The sequence below is a fragment of the Triturus cristatus genome, chromosome 2_1 (genome assembly GCF_964204655.1).
Source record: "Triturus cristatus chromosome 2_1, aTriCri1.1, whole genome shotgun sequence".
NCBI classification, from domain to species: Eukaryota; Metazoa; Chordata; class Amphibia; order Caudata; family Salamandridae; genus Triturus; species Triturus cristatus.
Window position 1 is genome coordinate 689,812,884 of NC_140581.1, and position 25,095 is coordinate 689,837,978.

The 25,095-nt window shown below is 41.3% G+C and overlaps 1 protein-coding gene across 1 annotated transcript in view; it reads right to left on the reverse strand.

Annotated features, from left to right (window-relative positions):
- KCNN2 (potassium calcium-activated channel subfamily N member 2) overlaps positions 1-25,095 on the reverse strand; it is a 568,271-nt gene that overhangs the window by 476,933 nt on the left and 66,243 nt on the right. The gene's annotated exons all lie outside the window — the stretch shown is intronic.

The window sequence follows — 25,095 nt, forward strand, 5'->3', positions numbered from 1 at the left end:
AGGAGCTGCCACAACAATCAGAGAAGCAGGAAGCAGAGGAACATCAGGGAGACTTAGAGAACGAAGGACAAGCCCCTAGAAGGCAAAGTATTGCCTGGGATTTCTTCACAACTCCATCTGGCAAATCCAAAATAGTTGCGTAATTTATGAAAAGCAGCTTGTACAATTAGACCCTTTCAAGGGGCACTACCAAAAAATATTCTTGAGTTTCAACAAGTATTTTGTACCACCTTAAAACCTACAAGACAAAAGTGAAGAGGACACAAAAGGAGAGAGCTGGAGTGGGACCATACACCTCCAGCGGTGCCCCACCTGCTCCCAGAGAGAGTGCCAGCAGAAGAGGAGAGCCGAGGGACAGAAATTTCTCCCGAGTTAAGGTGCATTGGGATTTATTTCCTTGACTGCAACACTACCCTGACAGCTGGTGAACCGTCTGTTGATGTTATTCTGGAAACAGCAAGGCAACATATCTGCTCATTTGTTTTATAATTTACAGTTATTGTGGTTACAATTTTCCCCCCTCGTTGGCATTTTGTTTGAGAAAACAAATCCCCAAAAAATACAAACTGTTAGAAAATCAACAAAAAAACACAGTTCCAGAAAAAAAGAAGAGGAAAAAAAGGTTCTTGTTAGAATATAAATATAAATATAAATGTATGTTTGTTTGTATATAAAGAGGAGTGGTTGTATAAGTGTGTGACTGAGTGTGTTAGTGGCTGCATGAGTGACTGATTCAGTGTGTAATTGTCTATATAGGTAAGTGACTGGCTTTATGATTGAGTAACTGGGTGGATGATTGCCTGTATTGGTGTGTAAGTGACTGTATGAGTGAGTGACTGAGTGTATGAATGAGTGAACGAGTGGATGTACGAGTTGCTGAATGAGTGCGATAGTGAGTGTGTAAGTGGTAGTGAGAGTGTGTGAGTACATGTAGGAGAGAGTCAGTGCATGAGAGGATATATTGGTGAGTGAGTGAATGAATGCATGACTGCTTCTATGAGTGAGTGACTGACTGTGAGTTGCTGCATGTGTAAGTCTGTGGCTGTATACGTGAGTGAGTGGGTGTGTGAATGGCTGTATGTGTGAGTTAGGGGATATATGGGTGAGTGAGTGTGTATATGAGTGGCTGTATCTGAGTGAGAGCATGCATGAGAGGAGTATGGGTGGGTGAAGGGTGTGTCAGTGGCTGTATGGTTGAGTGAGTGGTATATGGGTGAGTGAGTGCATGTGTGAGTAGCTGTATGAGTGAGTGAGTGTAACCGTGTGGGTGAGTGAATCAGTGTGAGTAGTTGTGTGGGTGAGTCAGTGTGTCAGTGGCTATTTGGGTGAGTGACTGGGTGTGTGGGTAACTGTATAGGTGAGTGAGTGGGTATGTGAGTAAAAGGGTGGTTGAGTGGGTGTGTCAGTTGCTGTATGGGTGAGTGAGTGGGTGAGTGAGTGGGTGTGTGAGTGGGTGTGTGTGTGAGTGACTGTATGGGTGAGTGAGTGCACAAGTGTGTACGGGTAGGTGCATGTGTGAGTGGATGTATGCCTGAGTGAGTGTGTGAGTGAAATATGGGTGAGTGAATGGGTGTGTCAGTGGCTGTATGGGTAAGCAAGTACATATGTGGTGTATGGGCCACAGAGTGGTGTGTGAGTAGATGTGTGGGTGAGTGGGTGTGTCAGTGACTGTGTGGGTGAGAGATTGGGTAGGTGTGTGAGCAACTGTATGGGTGAGTGAGTGCACGAGTGTGTATGGGTAAGTGCATGTGTGAGTAGATGTATGCCTGAGTGAGTGGGTACATGAGTGGAATATGGGTGAGTGAATGGGTGTTTCAGTGGCTGTATGGGTAAGTGAGTGCTCATGTGGTGTATGGGTCACTGAGTGGGTGTGTGAATAGATGTGTGGGTGAGTGGGCGTATCAGTGGCTGTATGGAAGAGTGCGTGTGTCAGTGGCTGTAGGGGAGAGGAGTTGACCTAATGGCTAGGGCGGTCGACTTTGAATCTGGGGAAATGGGTTTGAGTCTCGGCAATGACACTGAACATCCTGTGATTCTGGGCAAATCACTTAATCTCCCCATGCCTAATAAAAAAAGTGTCCTCATGTAATGCAACTGATGCTAAGTAAAGATCTCCGATACCTGATTCGGGTCAAGTTTGCGCTATATAAAACTCTGTTATATAAAAAATAAATTGGTGAGTGAGTGCATGTGTAAGTGGCTATATGGGTGGGTGAGTGGGCATGTGAGTAGCTGTGTGGGTGAGTGAGTGGGTATCAGTGGCTGTATGGGTGAGTAAGTAGATATGTGGCTGCTGTCTGGGTGAGTGTGTTGATATTTGAAGGACTGTATGGGTGAGTGAGTGGGTATGTCAGGGGCTATATGGGCGAGTGAGTGGATATGTCAGTAACAGTATGAGTGAGTGCGTGTTTGTGTTACTAGCTGTGACAGAGAGTGAATGGGTATGTCAGTGACTCTATGGGTTGATTGAGAGAGTTCATGAGTGGCTAGATGGGTTGAAAAAGTGTCTGTATCGGTGTGTCTGGATGTCTGAGTGGTTGTATCACTCTCTACCTGGGTGTGTACCTCAACGATGTAAGTTATTTGAACAACACAGAAAGAACTAATTAGGCGATTGCATTACTCCAATAGATTTTGCCATTCATCTGTATAAAAAGCAATGAAACACAAATATAAGTTAGTATCATATTTTACAGAATTACACAATAATCTTTTAATTTCTACAATGAAAATGTTCATATTATATACATAACAGTAGACATTTCTTATGCTGTAATAGGATCTCACATTACATTAAAGCATTTTATAATCCCTTTTTTACTGCTCTCTTTTTTCATACTTCTTCACCATAAACGATGGTCAATATGAAGCTTCATCCTCAAACAGTGGGGAAAACAATCAATAGATTGCAAAAAAATAAAAACAAACTGCATAGTATTTCACTATAAATATTTGACACTATGCACTACACTCACTACAGTTCATTAATCAGTTGTTTTATTTGGAGTTACTACAGTAATTTAAACACACCTATGTAAGTAATATTGTCTAAATCATAATACCTGGTACAATACTCCAATTAAATTTAAACCACTCTTTAATTTTGGAGATCCTCTTGAAAACATCACCTTTGGTAGGCCAAATGATGTATATGCTGATGATGATCTATGTAGACAAAATCCCACACAGTAGTTTTTTTTCAACAAACAGTATGTAGCAGTTTGCTTGAAGAAACAAAAAGGGGACAATTTCTTTTAGTTTCGAAGGCAGTTTTTGGTTTCAACGTAAAGCTGTTATAATTGGAGTATGTCCATTCAGTTTCAGACTTTCAGAAAAGAGTTAATATAACATTTAAAAACAACACTCTTTAATTAAAGATAAAACAACCGGTGAATTTTGAAGACATTACCCTCTATAGGTCTAATAATGTCTAAAACACATATAAACCAAATAGAAGAAACACTGTAAACCACTTTTTTATCCACAATTCCTCATTAGAACTTTGGTTGAAGAAATAAAAGATAAGAGTTTGGTAGTTTGAATGGAGGTGGATGTCTGTGCATTCCATCCATCCAGTTCCACTCCTTAAATAGAAAGTGTAGTGGGCAGAGGTTGTATTAATTCCTTCATGAAAGATAATAGCCAAATTAGTAAAAGTTTTTCCTGAAAATAATATTTGTCCAGCTTTGAAGTTTGCAATGTGAGTTTTCAATTTGGAACCATGTGCTCTGCATCGTTGTAGCATTACTATAAGGTATTATCCAGTTGTTTCCAGAAACAATGTATACATAACATCTGATCTACAGTTTGAACAGGTCATTTTTTGGTTAGCCTTTTTCAACAATTTCTCAAAAGGCACAGTTTTGGTATCTGGTAATGTTGAGTAGTGAAATAGCTCAGTTTGATTTCAGTAGTAGATATGAAAGAGCATAGAGTTCCATTTGTAATTCAGTCCAAATAAGTCATTAATATTTACTTCTTCTTGTCCTAAAACTCCAAGGATAACCATAATAAATTCTTGTGTGTCTTGGTGAATGAAGCAGAATGTATTACAGTTCTGTCAGTCAGTAAACGTTGGACCAAATTATATAGACCAGAACACATTCTTTTTTTTACATATATTTTTCTATATGTGGTAAATGGAACAGTACATTCAGAACAACATTTGCTTAGCAGTTGACACCTGAACTGTTTTCCCACTGGTAACGTACAAAATCTCCATCATTTTCCATTTTCTCTTCTTAGCATTCTCTGGGTTGTCCTTGTGTCCTTTCTTTTCTTGAGGATCCATAGACTGTTTTGTAATCTTCCGCTTTGAACAGAAACAGGGTACTGGCCTAAATCAGGAGCGTGCAGACTTCTTAACCGATTGTACTCTCTTATACAGCTTGCATCACCACTAACTTTCTTCTCATCAAAGTCAATCAAAAACAAACCGGTCGATGTTCTACTTCGCAGCAATGCTACGTACGACATTCCTTCTTTAAAAACAGAACTTTCAATATTAAAAATAGTTGCCTCTACACTTAAACCTTGTGATTTATGGATAGTTACAGCATACACTAGAGAGAGTGGAAACTGCTGGCAGTACACATATAAGTCTTTCACTAGCAAAAAACGTACAATGCATCAGACAATGTCTTTGAAACTATCAATCTGATAAAATTGTATGGCCAAGTATTCAACCTCATTTCTATTTAGGAAATTATTATTTAAATCAATAACTTTACCCATTGCACCATTTACTAACCCTTCCTTAACATTTACGTTATGATGCAAAATTACTCGATCATTTTTGCTCACGCAAAACGCTTTTCTAATCCTGCAGTCTTGGATACAGGCTACTCCAAAAAATCCAATTTTGCTTGTAGTTTGTCTGCGAGTAGTATTGTAACTCCACGATGTTCCATTTTATCAATAGCTGTAATTTCCAAAATATCTTTTTGCTCCAGTTGTAGTAATTGTTCATTAAAGTTGGAGCACTCTTGAAGTGCTGGCATTAAACAAACTATAGATTTCTGTTCTTCAATGAAATTATACATTAGTTCTGCTGCTGTAATATAAGATGGAATCTTTTCTTGGCGAGCTTCCAACACAAGTTTACCCTCTTTTGTCAGAACTCCTACTCTAAAGACACTGAAAATCCTGAGGTCTGAAATGGCAAGAAGAAAAGGTGGTGTATGAAATGAGGAACAGAAGGCTAATGTACGTGGTGTAATGCCAAAACCTTAGAAACGTGGTAATTCACTCACCCAGGGTAACGAACCCCATCACATGGGATTCTCATCCCAAAGAAAAATCTCGAACTCTCAGGGGGCAGCAAGGCCCTCAACGAGAGATAAGAGCTTTTGTTTTGCTGTTTATGTAGTGCACCTAGAGGTGGAGTAAATCCACATATAAACTGGGTATGAGTGTGGGGTGCAGTGCTGATGAAGTAGTAGTGCAATAGGAGTGTGTTTAAAACTAGTTACGGGACGGCCAGGAAAACTCTCTTGGACACTGCCATGCCGATGCTAGATTAAAAGAAGTGAAAGCCCCACTAATTCGATGTAATCAATGGAGCAATATGCAAGACGGTGGTCAACATGTTTCAGCCGTGGCGCCTAGGTTGGCTCGGCTTTCATCAGGACCTTGTAAGCTACTGCAAAAATGAAAAATAACGTAACAAAGGATACAGAGGGCACCCTCAAATTGGCTTGTAGGGTGTGCGTCTCCTCAACGATACAAACATCACCTAAACAAAGAAAGGGCTCAGTGTAAGTAAGTGGGTCATAATTGCTTAGTAATAACAGGTGGGAATGTATAAACTAAAAGCAATGACCACTCACCCGTGTAAACTGGGTGGAAAGTGGACCTCCACCTGGCGACCGCTCAGGAAGGAACACCGCTCTGAAAAACAAAAAATGTAAGACTGCTAAAGGAAGGAGAGCTTACATATCATGAGCGAGTGTGGTTGAAATAGAGTACGTCCTCTAAAAGCGAGGGAGACTGACAGTAACAGCGTATGCACGAAAGGCTGTTAGGTGCAAAGATGGTAGCTTAGCAACAGGAAAGGCCAGGGGGGGGGAAGCCCTCCTGTATGCTCGTGAAATGAACTTGTAAAGACAAGTATAAAAGGATGTCGCGATCACAGCCCAAACTTATCACTGAAAGGTGGGGTGTTGGTCGCCATCATAGAACAATGAATAAAGGAAAGGGCAGTCTATGCCCAGCGTCAAGAAAATTCTCACCTCTCCGTCGTGGAACCGGGCTGGAATGAGCCTGCAGCCGGAGGTCCCGCGGGGTTGGGCGGAGGCAAAATAAGAAAAGAAATGTCAGCAAAAGCGGACCAATCAGGGAAAAGGTTACTCATGCCGACACGGGGGAGAACCAATCAGAAGTTTACAGCCACTCGTGTGGCAGTAACCATGGAGACTGTAGTACAGCTGTCAGGTTGCGGAAGACGCTGTCAGAAGATCAAAGATTTGAACGCCGCGGCTAATTAGCGGAGCGGTCGGAGGCTCCTTAACAAGGTAAACAAATTGAAAAAAGGGAGTCAGGGGCGTGGAGAAACTGGGAAAGCAACAAAGAAGTGAACAAATGTTGCATAATCCACGCGAAGACACACAAGGTAAAACAGCGCCGGCTCGTGGAGCGCAAATCGCTTAAAGGTTAACAATTGAGTGAGAAAAGGGGGTATGAACTGATGGGAGACATCAGTCACAGCAGCGCAATCGACGCTGGTAGGAGTGGCATTCAGTTCACCGGGAAAAAAGAAAGAAGGTGAAGCTAGCGATAAGTGGGGCAGTTCAGAGCAGGACTATTAGTGTAGAGAGCAAAAATAGTCGGTAGTGTGGCATCAGCCCGAAAATGTGCGTGCCAGAGCATAGAATCCCTCTTAAGCACATGCTGGGGATGTGTGTAGTAACGGTGTGTTACTAGAATGCTTGAAGGAGCTGGAGAGAACAAGCCAATGTGTTATAAAGATAGCCAAGGTATATCGTCGTTCAGTCCTTGAACGTGTGTCTTCAATTTATACACCCACCTCTGCTCACGTTTGAATAAAAAAGAAGAGATGTCTGTAAGATGTGGTGGTATGTAGGGTTTGTCAAGGACTGTCCAGTGTAGATCATTGGGAGCATGTTTGACCTCTAGAAAGTGGTTCGTAAGTTTGGTAGAGGAACGACCACATCGTATAGTGCTTTTATGTTCCAAAATGCGAGTTTTAATACGGCGAGTGGTCATGCCAATATATCTAAGCCCGCAAGGGCAGGTTATCAGATAAATAAAATTCGAACTGTTGCAATTACTGTGGCTCCTAAGAGTCCATGGTCTGCCAGTGCCAATGTCAATTTCTTTGGTCACAGATGTGTGGCTACACGCCGCACAAGAGCCACATGGATAATGGCCCACAACCGGAGGGAGATCCCACAAAGTTTGTTGGGTGCAGGTGGGGTTGGTGCGTGGACGAGTGTGTACCAACTGGTCTCTGATGTTACTGCTGCTTTTAAACGCAAAAAGAGGTTTGGGCAGACCTGCATCACCTATGTTAAGGATCTTCCAATTGGATAGAATGATTTTTTTGAGTTGGTTGGAAAATTGGCAATAGGTGTGCACGCAAGTGAGTCTGTTCTCTGGTGTTTTGGAGATCTTAGGTGCCAACAAGGCCTCCCGGTTATTGTTCGCAGCGCGTTTGGACGCTCTGCGGATCAGGTGTTTGGGATAGTTTCTGGCCGCTAGTTGTCTGGATAGATTACTGGCGTGTTCCTTATACTTGTCCGTGGAGGAACAGTTCCTTTTGAGGCGCAGAAACTGGCCAAAAGGCAGGTTATCACGCTTCCCCCCCCCTGGCCTTTCCTGTTGCTAAGCTACCATCTTTGCACCTAACAGCCTTTCGTGCATACGCTGTTACTGTCAGTCTCCCTCGCTTTTAGAGGACGTACTCTATTTCAACCACACTCGCTCATGATATGTAAGCTCTCCTTCCTTTAGCAGTCTTACATTTTTTGTTTTTCAGAGCGGTGTTCCTTCCTGAGCGGTCGCCAGGTGGAGGTCCACTTTCCACCCAGTTTACACGGGTGAGTGGTCATTGCTTTTAGTTTATACATTCCCACCTGTTATTACTAAGCAATTATGACCCACTTACTTACACTGAGCCCTTTCTTTGTTTAGGTGATGTTTGTATCGTTGAGGAGACGCACACCCTACAAGCCAATTTGAGGGTGCCCTCTGTATCCTTTGTTACGTTATTTTTCATTTTTGCAGTAGCTTACAAGGTCCTGATGAAAGCCGAGCCAACCTAGGCGCCACGGCTGAAACATGTTGACCACCGTCTTGCATATTGCTCCATTGATTACATCGAATTAGTGGGGCTTTCACTTCTTTTAATCTAGCATCGGCACGGCAGTGTCCAAGAGAGATTTCCTGGCCGTCCCGTAACTAGTTTTAAACACACTCCTATTGCACTACTACTTCATCAGCACTGCACCCCACACTCATACCCAGTTTATATGTGGATTTACTCCACCTCTAGGTGCACTACATAAACAGCAAAACAAAAGCTCTTATCTCTCGTTGAGGGCCTTGCTGCCCCCTGAGAGTTCGAGATTTTTCTTTGGGATGAGAATCCCATGTGATGGGGTTCGTTACCCTGGGTGAGTGAATTACCACGTTTCTAAGGTTTTGGCATTACACCACGTACATTAGCCTTCTGTTCCTCATTTCATACACCACCTTTTCTTCTTGCCATTTCAGACCTCAGGATTTTCAGTGTCTTTAGTACTTTGTTTGGGGATCCAATCCTGCGCGGTCTTTAAACTTGTTCCCTTCGACCCTCCGGTATTTAACCGTTTTGTATTTAGAACTCCTACTCTAACATCCTTCAGTATATAGCTATGTTCCAGATCAGATGCTTGGCGCATATGTTCCACAAGTTCGTTGTATTCAAAGATTAACCACATAATTACATTGCCAACACTTCCCAGAGAAATTCTTGTTTCATTATGCAGAAGAGTTTTGAAAACATGTTGTCCTTTTACAAGTTGCTGTAGGCCACCAAACACAACTAAATGATTTCCTCCAAAGAGTACATTGTAGTTTGTTCCTAAAATCTTCTACATTCTTAAGTGTATGAAGGCAAGCATTAAGTGTGATACTATCCTCACTTCATCAATGATAAGAAGCTTCATTTTTTTCAATACTCTTGATACCTCCTGACAAGCATCACCAGATAATTTGTGGTATTCCAGTTTATTGACATGTTCAACACATAGCATTAATAGCCGATGTACAATAATTTCTTTAATGTTATGCACAGCTAATACTGTTGGTGCAGTTTCTACACATGACAAATTTTAATCTGTAGTCTTCTGCAGTTAACTAGTGAGAACTTTAATTAGGAAACTTTTGTGGTGCCACCTTCACCAAAGAACATTCACACTGTTTCCTTTTGTGGAGGATCCATGCTCTATTTTATCGTTAACTTTGTTGTAAATTTTGTTCTGTTCATTGTTCAGCTGTTCAAAATCCACGGTTTAAACTCTTGCTTGCTGCATTGCATTCTTCACCTCATTCATAGATATGCCCTCCCGTAGCCACTAATATGCTGATGAAATATAATCCCTTAAATCCATCACAGCTGTGTGTAAATAGAAGGGTTGGTGCCCTGATGGGATCAGATTAATCTCTAGCCCATAATGATTGCCTGATGAGTTCCAATTCCACACTCCTTGAGACCTTCAGCTACCTTGACAAGACTAATTATTTCACGTCAGAGGCACTGATGAAAGGAGAACATCAAATTATCCCTCCATCTATGTTGCAGACTTACTGCTCAGAGCCCTCTATCCCTCCGTAGTCTACAACTGAAAATTTAACAATGGTAAGCCTAGATCTGTATGCAAATTCTCTGCCTCCACATGCCAGCGATGTAATAGAGGAACTTCACCAAGTAGCTGCCCTAAGATCAGAAGATTCGACATCCACACTTCGTATATTGTCGTGTAATGTGGCTGGGATAAGATCAAAGGTGGCACTCCCCCACTGGATTGATTATGAGACTAATAGCCCTGATATACTGGCTATAAGCCTCAGGGGAAGAAATGGTAGGATGATAGATATATTTAACGTCTATGCTCAGGGCACTAAGGCAGGTACAAGCCCATCAACTTTACAAGTGCTAGAAAATATTCTTAATGAGAGAGAGTCGTCTTCAGCTCTAATAGTAGCAGGAGATTTTAATACTACATTTGAGCCATTGGCTCTGATAGATGTATCGTACTGTGACCCGATAGAGGTACAATGGAATGTTCCCTCCCTTGATTTACCTCCGATTAGAAGATGGACTCAAACAACATTGCAGTTCCAGGCTATAACTCTAGAGTATGGGCTCAGGGCAGCTAATGGCCGTACCAAATCCGATAAGATGGGAGCCAACACCTTCAACAAAACCACCACTGAGTCGAATCGACTACCATCCGATGGACATGAGGCTGTGGCCGGAAGTTTAGGATATGGTGATTGGTAATACCTGTGATAGCGATCACAACCCGCTTGCCATGACCTTGCCTTGGAGCAAATATACTGCTAGTTAGGAGGCAAGGCCTACATCCATAGATCTTTATCCCACGAATGACAACAGGCAATTAAAGTGGTCGCGTATAGCAATGGACACTAATAAGATTGAAGCCATCAAACAAATTCTTCAAGAAAACATCATAAAGCTCCAAATGAGAATTGAGCAGCAGGAGGATCTTGCACTGGTCACAGATACCCACACGTGCTTTTTTAAACAACTAGCTTCCCATTTTATTTGCATGAGATCTCAGCGGAAGAAGCCACTATCTACCCCGCAGCACTGATGGTTTAACCAAAAGTATAAGGAAGCTCGGCTACATCTGGCAGACGAGATCAAAAACAAGAACTTAGTAAATATAAGATTAGCTAGGGGTGTATATAAAAAGACCCAAAGGGAAACAAAAAAGGAGTTGGCCGAAGACAGATGGCTACAGATATTAGATGCCTGCCTAAGAAAGGATTCCCAGCAGTTTTGGCGGCTTGTAACAAGTGGAGATGCTGATAGACCCAGACCACCGACCAATAACATCACAGAAGCAGCATGGTTTGACCATTTCTCAGCAGTCTATTCAGTATTGGATGGGACGGCCACTGATGGTCTTTCAATGGAATACACGAGCACGCAGCCCCTTAATGATTTATTTTCTCCAGCTGATATCGTACAGAGTATTAACTCCATACTTAAAAGCAAAGTTACAGGTCCACATGGTGTACCCGGTGATGTTTTTTTATCTGATATTAAAAACTGGTGGAATTACATCCGGGCCTTGGAAAATGCTATTACAGTTGGGGCTCCTGTACCTCCATCAAAGCATGGAGCAGAGGTCATACCGGTCTTCAAGAAGGGGGACCGTTCGCTGCCTTCCAACTACAGACCAATTAGCTTACCAGATGGGGTGCAGAACTTTACTCCCTACTAACTAAAAGTACCGATTGGATGGAGGAAAATAATATATTATCCCCTTACCAAGCAGGGTTCAGGAGGAAAATCAGTACCACTGATCATGTCTTTCGCTTCTGTTTACTGGCCTGGAAGACGGTAACACTAGAGCACGGTAGTCTCTATACTGCCTTTATTGATCTAAGATTAGCCTTGATCTCATCCCCAGGGCCAATCTTTAAAAATTCCTGCATGATCTGGGGTTCCCAAACGACTTTCTGGCTCTTTTAGTATGGCTGCATCAGGGAAGTTATGAAAAAGTATGATGGGGGAATCAAGGGCAGTTTTCGGATCTAATAAAGGTCGCAAGAGGGGTAAGACAAGGCTGTGTATTAGCCCTCACCCTATTTTCGCTTTTCATAAACGGGGTGGTGAAACAACAAGCAGAAGTCCATGCAGACACACCCTCCCTGGGAAGTGCAAAAATAACTACTTTACTGTTTGCGGATGATATGCTCCTGGTTTCGAAAACCCCTGTTTGTCTTGAAATGCTACTTGATCATTTTATGTATTTCTGTGTAATGAGAGGCTTGGAAATTAACATCTCAAAGACAAAACTCTTGCTAATGAATCCTCACAAATCATTCAGAGGCAAACTGCTATTGGGTGGGATTCCACTAGAAAGGGTGGACTCTTTTGAATACCTTGGTGTAACAGTGACCGAGAAACTAACTTGGAAACTGCATATCTCCCAGCATAATCTCCAGCAGAGGAAAACATCTGGAGCTCTAATTTTAGAACATAGGGCGTCACAAACTAGACCGATTGCAGCCCTGCTCTAGATATATGATCAGAAGGTGGTTGGCTCAGCCCTGTATGGGGCATAAATCTGGGGGTTTGATAACCTGGAGGGCTTACTTCACACCGAAAATACATTTCTAAGATCGCTTTGTTCCCTTCCCCAGAGCACCCCGCTAATTCCATTAAAACTGGACATGGGCAGAACTACAATAGTGGATAAGGCGAGGCTTCGCCCACTTCTTTTCTGGCTACGTCTAAACAAAATCCTGAGCTTACCCACTATGCAGCTGCCGTGGATGAAGTGCTCAAGCTTGATGGTTTTAAAAAAATTGGCTGGTTTAACAATATTCAGAAATGGCTTGTAGCACTAGCCCTGGGTAATCTATGAGCCGTGACAGATACCAGTTCTCTTCCCAGCAGAGAGTGGGTTAAGTTGTATTACTGGAACTGGGTGGCAGAGAGAGTCATCATACATACACAAGCAGGCCGACTCACGCTAGCATTTCTTGAGTTTAAGCTGTTTGGTGTGTATGACCAGTATATGGAGCTTATTACTATTCCACAGGAAAGAAAGCTATATATTCAATTTAGATTTGACTGTCTCCCTTTGAGATCACTCACGGCATCATGGAACAGTGGCTCTTTGGTTACATCATGCCACTGTCCATGTTGCTCTGAGACTGACGAGATGACTAAACACATTCTTTTTGTATGTCCAGCCTACAAAACTGTAAGACGTAAATGGCTAGCCCCTGGCTGCAGACTACTGGGAACCCGATGTCATCAGGAGGCATTGTACATCCTCCGAAGGGATACAAGGCCGTTGGTGGTATGCGCAGTGGCTACATTTTTAGGGAAAATGTGGTTCATCAGGAGGCTGGTATTCCAGCATGTCCAAAGTAGACTTTTAGCTGGTGATTTAATTTTAGCCCCTTCAGTGATTAGCCCAACTTGATATTTGTTTTCTAAATTAAACACAGGAATTATGCACAAACTATTGACACCCTGCGTAAGGCTCCCAGGTACTATTTTTTCCTAAGGGACAGGACTAAGAAGGGATCCTGGTTCATATAGACAGGTACGTCTCTTTGTATGTTTTACTGTATTTTTGAACACAAGACACTAGCACTTTAATCACTTTAAAAGGTCCATTCTCTCCTGAGGTTTCCATTTAGCGGTAGCTTGGCTCTAGTAAAAGGGTTATCTAGTATAAAATGCTGTTTTAGATTGAGATTTTAACTGATGGATTCATCTTAACGATATCAAAGCCTAGTACTCTTTTTAAAAAACAAATGTAAACCAATTTTTATCTGTATCGTCTTATTTCATAGTCCACAGGCTAGGGCTTTTGAGTGTATTTGTATTTGGACTTTATTGTGGGAGAACCCTTTTATCAGCCCATTTTGCCTGATGAAAATATGGACTTTATTAACCATGACCTTATCCACCATTGTCATCATTTTAGTCTTTATAGTGTAATACATCAAGTTATTTTTTATATCAATATTTGTGTACTGTGCTGTAAGCCTATATACCTTGATGGTCGCAAAGACCGAATAAAGTTTGATGACTGACTTCATTTTGAATTATTGTTTCTCTGGGAGGATCTTGACTCATTGGTGCAGAACCTTGGCTTTGTGAAATCTCCTTAGCTATCTCAACAGCAATGGTTTCTTCCTGTTCAATCTCATCATTCAACAATTGCAAGTAGGTTGGAAAGACTGAACATTCAATACTGTATTCCTGAGTATTGAAAGAGTCTTCATAACAGTCAAAGCATCCAAGTAAATCTGACTGAGCAAACCATGGATTGAACAACTGTAAAAGTGCCAAGTAGAAACACTCTCTTTTCTACGGAGTTTAGCAACCAAGCTTTCTGTGGTTAATTAGATTTCCTTTGGTGTATCTCAACAAACAACTGCATTATCCAAGTACTGCATATCTTCCTTCTTCTATGTTTTCAGTTAGAATACTTCAATATGTATAATGGTTTAGTACTTCATAGAGACGCATGTTTTGAAGATGGGGAATCTCTTGGGTAGTATGCTTCCAACACAGATTTTAGAATGTGTCTACTTTCGGGAGCAAATTCTGCACGGTACTGAGTTTCAGGGGAAGAGTTTAAAACTCTACTTCAAATGTTTGCAAGCCCTAGGCTAATCCATATAATTCCTCTTGACTAGCAGAACAGACTAGCTACGCTCAAACAGTCCAAGAACTCATAAGATCCTATTTCTCTGTGGAAAAGCATTTTCAAACTGAAACTGTACAATTTCTTGGCAAGACTCTTCTCTGCAGAAATCTCCTCCCACATATCTTTCATCTCTGTCTTCTCTGACTTTGTTATATATGAAGTCACGTAGCAAGCAACAGCGATGGGGTTGTCTGCAACAAATTGTAGATCCATATTTGCATTTCACATCTTCAGATCCACAGGGTGTTAGTCACTGATCTACTTAGAAGCCTCTGTTTGTCTGAGGTTGTATGTATTTTTGGTGATTTCCAGGTCAGTGTATGTCTGACTGCAGACAAGAAGCTGTTCACTCTTCCTTCAGAGATGGGAGGTCATGGGAATCCAAAATGACATCTTGTGTAAAATGTTCGTTTCCATCTATTTTTTTGACGGCAGTACTTCCCACATCTATTAGTTTGAAACTGTAGAACGTGTTGTCTCAAGCCCACGTCAGCACTGTCTTTTTGGATGGCACATTTCACGTACCGTTGTATGAAAGTCAAGAATCACTCATCAGTGTATGTTCCAAAATTAGGGCATATTTTACCCATAGCAGTATGTGGAGCACCTCTAGCTCGGTACTCTTTATGCAAAAACTAAATCAATTACTTCGCCACGAGGAGGAGTCGATTTTTTGCAGATGAAAGACATCATGGCTTGAAACCTGTGGTTGAAATATCTGCAAACCTTTGCTGGTTACAACAAGCAAATTTCTCCTGCTGTCTTCAGAATGATGCCTTTTATTTTTGAGTTTGCTTCTCACAAGAATCCAGATAGGTCATTCCATGCATACTCAGCACACCCGAGTGTTAGAAACCCAGTTGGTACTTCTAGATTTCTCAACATGCATTTCAGCGCACCATGAGGATGCTACCAATACTCGTTGGTACCACGTTGACATGCCATCAGATTAAACAAGTTGTATTACAGGTTTTCATCTTTTCGTTGAATTTTCTCAACAAATTCCCTTGCTGAAAGATTTTACAGATTCACTCCTGTTTTGGAAAATGAGATTTACTACAAAATATAGCCCTGACAAGTCACTCTCAAATAGCCGATAAAATATATAGGGAATACACTGGTGAAATGTAGGATCTTCTGAATATAGTCTAGTTGATCGGTATACGGCTGCTGGCATTTGTACAGGCCGGTCATCATATCTGCCACCTACTACAGTATAAAACAGATGCGGAAAACAGCGAGCTTCTAAACTTTACTCCCACACACTCAAGGGAGCTCCTTTTGCTTCTTTCATTTGAAAGAGATCACCGATAATCTCTTTAGAATACAGCGGATAAATACTGTAGTGTCTTCTGATGTGGATCAATCCACCTTTTGAATCTGACCGCTTGATGATGATGTATCGTTCTCCATATCTGTTACATCTTGAACAAGATCTATATTTCTATAATCATTATTATTTTGTACCAGATACAATGTTGCTTACCTAACATTCACTAACTCTTGCCGTATTATTTCACTCTTGGTAAGGACACCATTGACTAAAATAATATAATAATAATATTCCGAATCTCTCTGCACCCGTACAGTTTCAATATTCTGCTTGAAATGTAATGGCAAGTAACCACCTCTATATTTAAGACCTTTCTGGAACTCAGTTGGAGGTAACTTCCCTGTCTTTGGCTCCATATGGACTATAACTTGGAATGGATGTATATATTGTATATTAGCTGATTTTGATACTACTGCATGCATAAGTAGTTTCTGAGCTTGTGCGTGAATGTCCCTTCTATTGCTGTCTGACTGAGGGAAAGTCTCTATCCTTTTCAGAACATGTATGCCAGTTGCCTTGTGGATGGCACACTCTATGTAGTACTAAGCATAGGGGTCTGCAAGTGCACAAGAAACTTACTGAAACTCAAAAGGACATCTTTCATCTGTTAAGCACAATGCTCCATGCTTTATGGAATACCTACAACTTATCTCAGAGGTGATTTATACATATTAAAACATGGTTTAAGACGAGATGAAGGTTTTTTACATGCCAAGTTGAGCTGGCAGTGATAGTGCAGGGACAGGCTCTGTGCTAGTAGGCCTGCCCCATGTTTAAAGGACTATTTGTCTGAATGGATGACTGGGTTGTGTTAGTGCTTAGCTACATATTTGAGTGAGTGTAGTAGTCCACCTATAGCAGTACCATGAGATATTTTAGTAAATGTGCCAGTATGTAAATGTCTGTTTTAGTACCTCTATAACTCTAACTGTTTATGTAAGGGGCTGAACAAATAGCACAGTGCCTGAGTTAGGGATTATAGGGGTATGTAGGTGTGTGTGCAACTACTCTTCATACTACTGCATACATAAGTAGTTTCTGGGTATGTGAGAGAATACCCGGTGTCACTCTGTGAGTGGGTGAGAGAGAGGGTCTATGCTTTAGAAACATCTATGTCAGTTGCATCATAGGTGGTGTTAAAATGAGGGTTTCTAGTTGCAAAGGATCTGCACCTTTGTCCAAGTAGGGACCCTTCTTCTTAGTCAGGGTAAGGGGGATACACTTCTAAAATAACCCCTGCTCACCCCCTTGGTAGCCTGGCCTGAGCAGACAGGCTCATCTCAGAGGCAGTGTGCAAAGCATTTGAGCACACATACAGTAATACTATGAAAACACTACTCAAATGGACACCACACCAGTTTAGAAAAATATGTAATCTTTATCTAAACAAGACCAAATACGACAAAGATCCACAGTACAATACTGTAAAAATAGTTACTTTGCAAGATAACCTTTAAACTGCAGAAATAGCTGAAAAAAGCAGTTCTATCGAGTCAGTAGCTCCGTCCGGGGATATCTCGATTCTGAAAACGACAGTAACAATTCCAGCTGACCGCGTCAGCGCAGGGTCAGCTAAAGCAAAGACAGACTCGAAAACAGTAACTTTACTCGTTGCGGCTGACACATTGGTACGAGCCTGTCAGGGGCAACCATTATGGTTGCGTTGCAAACCAATGGAAGCAGTGCAGGGTGATGTGCCTTCTTGATGCGGTACAGGCAGTGTCTCGGTGACGATTGTCCAGATGGTGTTGGTGAGCCCAAGGCTTACGGTGCAAGGTGAGGCGGTGCTCAATGCGGTGCTGGCAGGTTGCAGTGCAGGTGACGGACCCGGTCAAGATACCGGTCGTGTAGCGACGGTGTCGGTGAGGTCCACACAGGGTGAAGTGAGGCAGTGCGGAATGCGGTGCCTACGATGACGATCCTCAAAACGGCATCAGAGAGACCAAGGCTGCGGTGCGAAGTGCGGCGGTGCCTGCTGTGGAGCCTTCAGGACATGAAATCCTGTGACAGACTTGGTGACAGGGGTTTCAGAGACGGTTCCCAGAAGGATGGTGAGGTCTTTGCTGTTCCTGAGACCTCTTGAACAGGGGGCAAGCTCCATTTCCAAGCCCTAGGTATTATGTATTATCATTATTATTAGTTATGTATTATTATTATGTATTATGTATTATTATTATTATGTAATAGGTATTATGGGTAGTATACTCTATGTAGCGGTTGGCATAGGGGTCTGCAAGTGCATGATTAACGTATTGAAAAACAAAAGGAAATCTCTGAATAGTTTAAGCACAAAGCATGATGCTTTATGGCATACCTACAGCCTATCTCAGAGGTGAGTTATGTGTACTAAAATGTGGACTTGACAAACACCTTTTACATGCCAAGTCGAGCTGGTGGGGTCTGCACTAGTAGACCTGCCCCTGTTCAAAGGACTGTTCGGATGTATGACGAGGTTGTGTCACTGCTTGCCTACATATCTGAGTGAGTGTAGGAGTCCACCTATAGAAGTGCTATGATATGTTTAAGAAAATGTGCCAGTATGTCACTGTTTGTTTTAGTGCATCTTTGCTCTATAAATTTGTATATAAGTGCCTGAACAAATACCTCCTTGCTTGTATTGGAATGGAGGGATAAGTAGGTATGTCTGCAAATGCCTTTCATACTGCTGCATGGAGAAGCAGTTTGTGAGTATGTAAGTGAATGTATAAGTCCTTGAGTCGCACTGTGACTGGGTGACAGAGGCTCTATGCTTTGGAAACATGTATGTTAGTTGCATTATGGGTTATTTACTCTATGTAGTGCAAGGCATAGGGGTCTGCAAGTACATCAGTAACTTTCAGAAACTCAATAGGACATCTCTCAATTTTTTAAACACAAAGCACTGTGTTTATAGCATGCCTACAGCTTATCTCAGAGGTGAGCTATGTGTACTAAAACATGGCTTGAAGATATAACAAACAGCTTTTACATGCCAAGTCAAGCTGGCAGTGAGAGCGCACAGATAGGGTTGGCACTAGTAAGACTGACCCATGCTTAAACACTGCATATTTAACTATGTCTAGCACTCTGATACTGCACATGTGACTCAGTATAAAAGAGCCTGTCTTACCATCTAAGCACATACAATCCTGCCAACACCTACCCTAAAGGGCATCTAAAACATAGTTGTTAGGTTTCACAGGTTTGTGTGTTATGTACACCTATGTAGCACGTTTTTTCCTTTCAATTCTGAGTATTGTAGTCCTCGTTTCAAATGGAATAAATAGGACTAACAGTCCCAGAGTTCAAAGAAAAACATTCTTTCTCAGCAGCACATCATGTATAGGCATGCCAAACTTTGCACATCTTCTAATACATCGTTGAGTATATGTTTAACCCTGAGCAAGCAGTTTTGTTTCAAGCAATGACAGCATGCAGTAAAACAGCACATGTACAATATTCAGTTTCTGGGCAACACATTCGGAACTAAGTTCTCACTCAGCTACTCTGCACCTCAGACAAACTGTTACATACTCACACACTCAGAAAGTGTCTTACTCACCTATTGATAAATATATAAAGGCACTCCCACTACCACTTATAGGTCATCTCATAGCTTAAATCTTTTTCTATAAATGTTATTCTCACTTTTAACAACCTCACATACACATATACCTTTTCAATCTGGTTATTTTTTCCTGAAAATTAAATGTAATTCACATACCTGAAAATTGAGTTCGCTGGTGAAATAGTTGTTTTGCTCTTACTATTGATTCAATACTCTCAGGAATTGTGAAAACTGAACATAAAAATGGCACACCACTCTCATAGAAAGCAACCATTAATAGCAACCTTTTCAACTTTGTAATCTCTGATACTGTGAAAGGCAGCAAATAAAAACATATCTTTCATATTTTAGTTTTGTAACTCCACTTCTGAATGGTTAGTATATGCTAACCATTTCGAGCACTCTTGTAAGGAAGCCTAATATGGTACCGTATTTGTGCATATGCGCGTCTTATCTGCGATTGTCGCAACGAATACGCGAAAAATTGCACGGGTCCAAAAACATATTCAGCTTGGTAGTTTTATAACTTTAAGAGTATAGTACAAGCCTTCACTAGGAAATGATACCCTTGTTACACACAATGAGTCTAAACAGTTCTATTTTTTTCAAAAAATTACAATTCTCTCTTTAACACCCTTCCCCAATGCACTCTTAACATAGTCTCCTCAGCAACCCATTAGAACCAGTAGGTCACAAATGCGAAGCGCATTCTAGAAGGATCATTCTAGTTACAAAATGAGCTGCAGCAGGTGCAGTTTACTGTTCAAAATGTATAGCAAATGCAAGCCTGCATTACAAGTCTTTATTTCTACTACAGCCAATCATCGATCTATTTAATTATCCTTGCAAAATACTACCTAATTTTATCCACCTCCATATTCACAGTATCCAATCAACAATGTGTTCTTTTAAACCAGGAGCACACCTCTATTTTAACTGCCTTTCATTTTCCAAAAGGCCTCTTTCAGTTCCAACCTTTTCCCGTTTGCTACTGCAGATTCACTTCAAATTGGTTAGAGTGAGGATGTGGGCCACAGCTATGTGTTTTGGGCTAGAGAGTATGCTAGAAACAGTGGTATTGACAGGGCTTTGGTTTTTCCTTATGTGGACATTCCTTGGATTGGCCAGAGAGGCTTGAAGTCAATCACGGCATTACTGCTGGCGCGCGCATTCATGATTTATAGCAAAATCATTGCATATACTTCGCGACCACAGATATACAAATTTGGATTGCCTTTAATTTCCCCAGAAAAACTGAATGGATTTACACCAAATAACAAAAACACACAATCTGTGGATCAAAAGCTAGCTTACTGCCAAGTTTAGTGTAATTCTGTTTAGTGGTTCGGCCTGCAGGCATGTCTAAAGAGTCTATTGGAATTAACATAGGAAAAGCACATTTTTGACACCCACTTTTTCTTTTTTCTTGGCCCCCGTCTCATGGATCACCCCGAAACTTTGCAAATACTAATTCTTTGTTGAGATCAGCTCCTATGTTGAAAGTTTGGGGGTGATTCGTCAAGGGGGGGGCGAGAAAAAAGGGGAGTCCCAAAACGTGTTTTTTCAATGTTAATTTCCATAGGAAACTTTAGACAAGGCTACAGGTCAAACGGGTGAACGGAATTACCCCAAATTTGGCAGGGAGAAGGGTCTTGGTTTTGTTTATTTGGTGTAAATCCATTCAGTAGTTTTTGAGAAATATCCAAATTTACAGATATTGATATTTGGGAATTCTGCCATCTAATTGGCTGAGGCGTTACGAGCACGAGCTTGCTGCTGAATGGCTGCGAGCGCTGCGAGCGTTTGCAACTAGGAAGTGTTGGCCACCATTTTGTGATTCCGTTGAAGCGAGTAAGGGGGAAAAAAGGCAAAAAATGTGGGAACGAGGAGGGTAGGAGCACTGTAACCTTTGTGGGGTGTTTAGGGTGTGCTATAGAGGGGGTGCGAAGTAAATTAATCATACCTACCGGTGTGAAAGTTCTAGGCTATGAAAATCAAGTGAGGTATTGGCTAGTGTGTGATGTTTCTAAGGTGAGCTTGTGCACGACTCGAGGATTAAAGCGTGAACCCACACTGTGTGTCTTATGCTGTGAAATCATGTGCCCTGCTGCTGCAGTACAGTTGTGGAAGTAGTGTCAGCATGTGTTTATACCCACTAGGATGAACTACTGACCCGTAGTGGTGTGAAAGTCCTGGGTACGGAAAATATGTGAGGTACTGTCTAGAGTCTCATGGAAGGAGGAAGTGTTGGCCGCCATTTTGTGATTCCGTTGAAGCGAATAAGGGGAAAAAAGGGCAAAAAAAGTGGGAAATAGGAGAGTAGGAGCACTGTAACCTCTGTGGGGTGTTTAGGGTGTGCTATAGAGGGTGGTGCGAAGTGAACTAATCATACCTACCGGTATTAAAGTGCTAGGCTACGAAAATTAAGTGAGGTTTTGCCTGGAGTGTGATGCTGCTAAGGTGATGTGGTGCGGGACTCGGGGACTAGAGCGTGAGTCTAAATTGTGTGCCTTATGCTGTGAAGTCATGTGCTGTGGCCGCTGCAGTACAGCTGTGGAAGTAGTGTCAGTATGTGTTTATAACTACTAGGACGAACTACTGACCAGTACTGGTCTGAAAGTTCTGGGGTATGGAAAATATGTGAGGTAGTGTGTAGAGTCTCATGCTGCTAAGCTGAGCTGCTGCCGGACTCGGGGATGAAAGCGTGGGCCCAAACTGTGTGTCATATGCTGTGAAGTAATGTGCTCTGGCCGCTGTGCCACATCTGTGCAAGTAGTGTCAGCATGTAGTTATAGCTACTTGGAGGAACTTTTGTTTCGAACATTGTAACTTGTGTATGGTGCTTAGGGGGTGTTATATAGGGAGTGCGAAGGTAAATTTGTGTGTATGAAATGAATTTGGTATTTGGAAAGTGGAAAGCACTGACTCCTATGGGTCTGATGGCGCTGGGGGTGTAAGGTGAGGTGCTGCTGGAATTAGTAATAAAGCTGATGAACTACTGACCCCTATTGTGAACTTTTAACGTGCACGTGCCGTGGAATGTTCGATAAAATGTTGCAAAAGTATATCGTTAGGATAAAAAAAAAAAAAGATCAACTTTTAACCTGCAGGTGTCGTAGAAGGTTCCAGAAAGTGTGGTGATAAAATAGGTTGAACTTGTGACCTGTATGTGGCACGGAATAATAAGTAGCTTTTCAGAAGGAAAATTCAAAATTAACCAATGGAGGTAAGTTTTGGAATGTCGGTGAAGGAATGAAGTATTCTGATTAGTTCTTTACATATATTTATGTGTGGAGCGACAGAGAAATTGTGCCATTCCTGGTTTCATTCTTGATGAAGTCGGAGCTTTACATGTACTATGTGAGAAAAAGTGAATTGTATGCGTGTGTCATTTGAAATCTGGATAACAACTACAAAGGTGAGTTAGAAATGAACAAGGTGTGTTATGTTTTTTTTATAGTATTGATTAAGTATTTGAGGTGATGTTTTTAATTTTGAAAGTATTTTTTATTTCAAAGTAATATAGTGTTAGTAAAGTGTGGAGTTTGATATTGGTTATGAAATATGCATAAAATTACAAGTATTTTATATATGTTTAGGAATTTTTCACAGAGAAGAAGTGTAGTTTGTCATCTTTATAGGACTGTATTGTTTTGAAAATGAGGTACAGCGTTAATTTGAGTTTGTAATGTATTTGGGGAGATAAAGAAAATGTTGCACGTTTGCAACTGATACTTTTTGTGGAAATAGTGGGGTGGGGGTGGTGGTAGGAGACGTATGTGTTATAAGTTAAAAGCAAGAAAACGAAATGCAGAAATGTTATGTGGGCAGTTTGTGGTCTTATTTTTGACCCTGAACGGTATGTTTGAATGTAATTCAGGGTAGGTTGTTGTACAGTGGGGCCATGTACAGTGTTTGGAGATTACATGGAGAGGAGATGGAGATAGGAAAAGTGATACGTTGCTTTTATATGTACGCATAGTTTGAATCATGTGATCCTAAGTTGAGATAAATATGAATATGGTTTCTGGTTTGCATATGGGTATAGTGAATAGTTTTTGTAGTTTCTGACTAGTGAATAAAACAAAGGTAGATATACTAAAATATATGGTAGTAAACATATTAATTATTGTCTAATCTTATGGAATAGAGGTAGTTGGGGAGTGCTTCTTTAGAAGAGATGTTTTATAAATGTGTGCGAGATAAAAAAAAATGTAAATGTGCGTTATATTTTCTGTATGACTTTGTTGACATTAGAGAACTACATGTGATTATACGTGATACTATTTGTCAGGCTGTGTCGCTGTGGCGGATATATGTAGGCGTTGATGTGGTTCATGTTTTACTGATGGTGAGCTTCACTATCCCTTCTGAGACACTCGTCAATGTATTCATTCCTTTTAATATCTTTAATATAGATACAGTAATGGGACTGTATATCAAAAGTTTGGGAATTAGAACTTTGTTTACTCTCCCCATGCACTGCTATACACTCTACAGAGTGTTTAAACGACTTTCGTAACATATAGATGTCTAGCTAGTAAAGGTGGTGTAGTTCGACTGGGCCCATTTATAAACCGTGCTATGGGATGGTTTATGTTTTACCCGCCAATTTGCATGTTTGAATACTTTTTGCTGATAAGTGTTCCGGCAGACACCTTTTAAAATGAACGTCGTAAATGGGTATAGTGGCGCTACTGGGAATGGTGGGGGTTTCTGTTTTATTTCGTATGGTTAAGCAAGGGCGGGGGTGGGTGTGGGGGAGGTGGTTATGTTGCTGATTGAAGCACAGAATATAGTAACGTGCAGATGTCGAGCTTTTAAAGGTGATCTAGTACCACTGGGAGCACTTATAAAGCGCCCTATGGCATGGGATATGTTTTAGTCGCCAATTTGCATGTTTTAATACATTTTGCTGATGAGCGTTTCGGGAGACATCTGTTGAAATTAAGCCTCTGTTTGGCTATAGTGGCGCTTCTACGTTTGCTGGGGCTCTTTCTTTTATTGAGTAAAGTTAAGCAAGGGTGGGTGTTGAGGTGGTGTAGTGGTACTGTGACTATTTATAAACCGTCTTATGGTATGGTGTATGTTTGAGTTGCAAAATTGCAGGTTTTAATAGGTTTTGCTGATGAGCGTTCCGGCAGACACCTGTTGACATTAAGTCTATGTATGGCTATAGTGGCGGTAACGGAGTGCTGGGACTCGTTGTTTGATTTCGTAAGGTTAAGCAAGGGATGGGTGGGGGTGGGGAGGTGCGTATGTTGCTGATTATAAGACGGATATTTGTAACGTGGGCATGTGTAGTTACTAAAGGTAATGTAGTTTCACTGGGCCCATTTATAAACAGTGCTATGGGATGGTTTATGTTTTACCCGCCAATTTGCATGTTTTAATAGTTTTTGCTGATAAGTGTTCCGGTAGACACATGTTAAAATTAAGCCTGTGTATGGGTATAGTGGCGCTATGATTTCGTATTGTTAACCAAGGGCGGGAGTGGGTGTGTGGAGCTACTAAAGGTGATGTAGTACCACTGGGAGCACTTATAAAGCGCCCTATGGCATGGTATATGTTTTACCCGCAAATTTGCATGTTTTAATACGCTTTGCTCATAAGCGTTCCGGTAGACGGTTGTTGAAATTAAGTTCTTGCATTGGTATAGTGTGTTTACTAGGTTTGGTGTGGCTCTTTCTTTAATTTTGTAAAGTTAAGGAAGGATGGGGAAGAGGGTGGTGCAGTGGCAGTGTGCCCATTTATGAATCGCTTTATGGTATGGTATATGTTTTTCT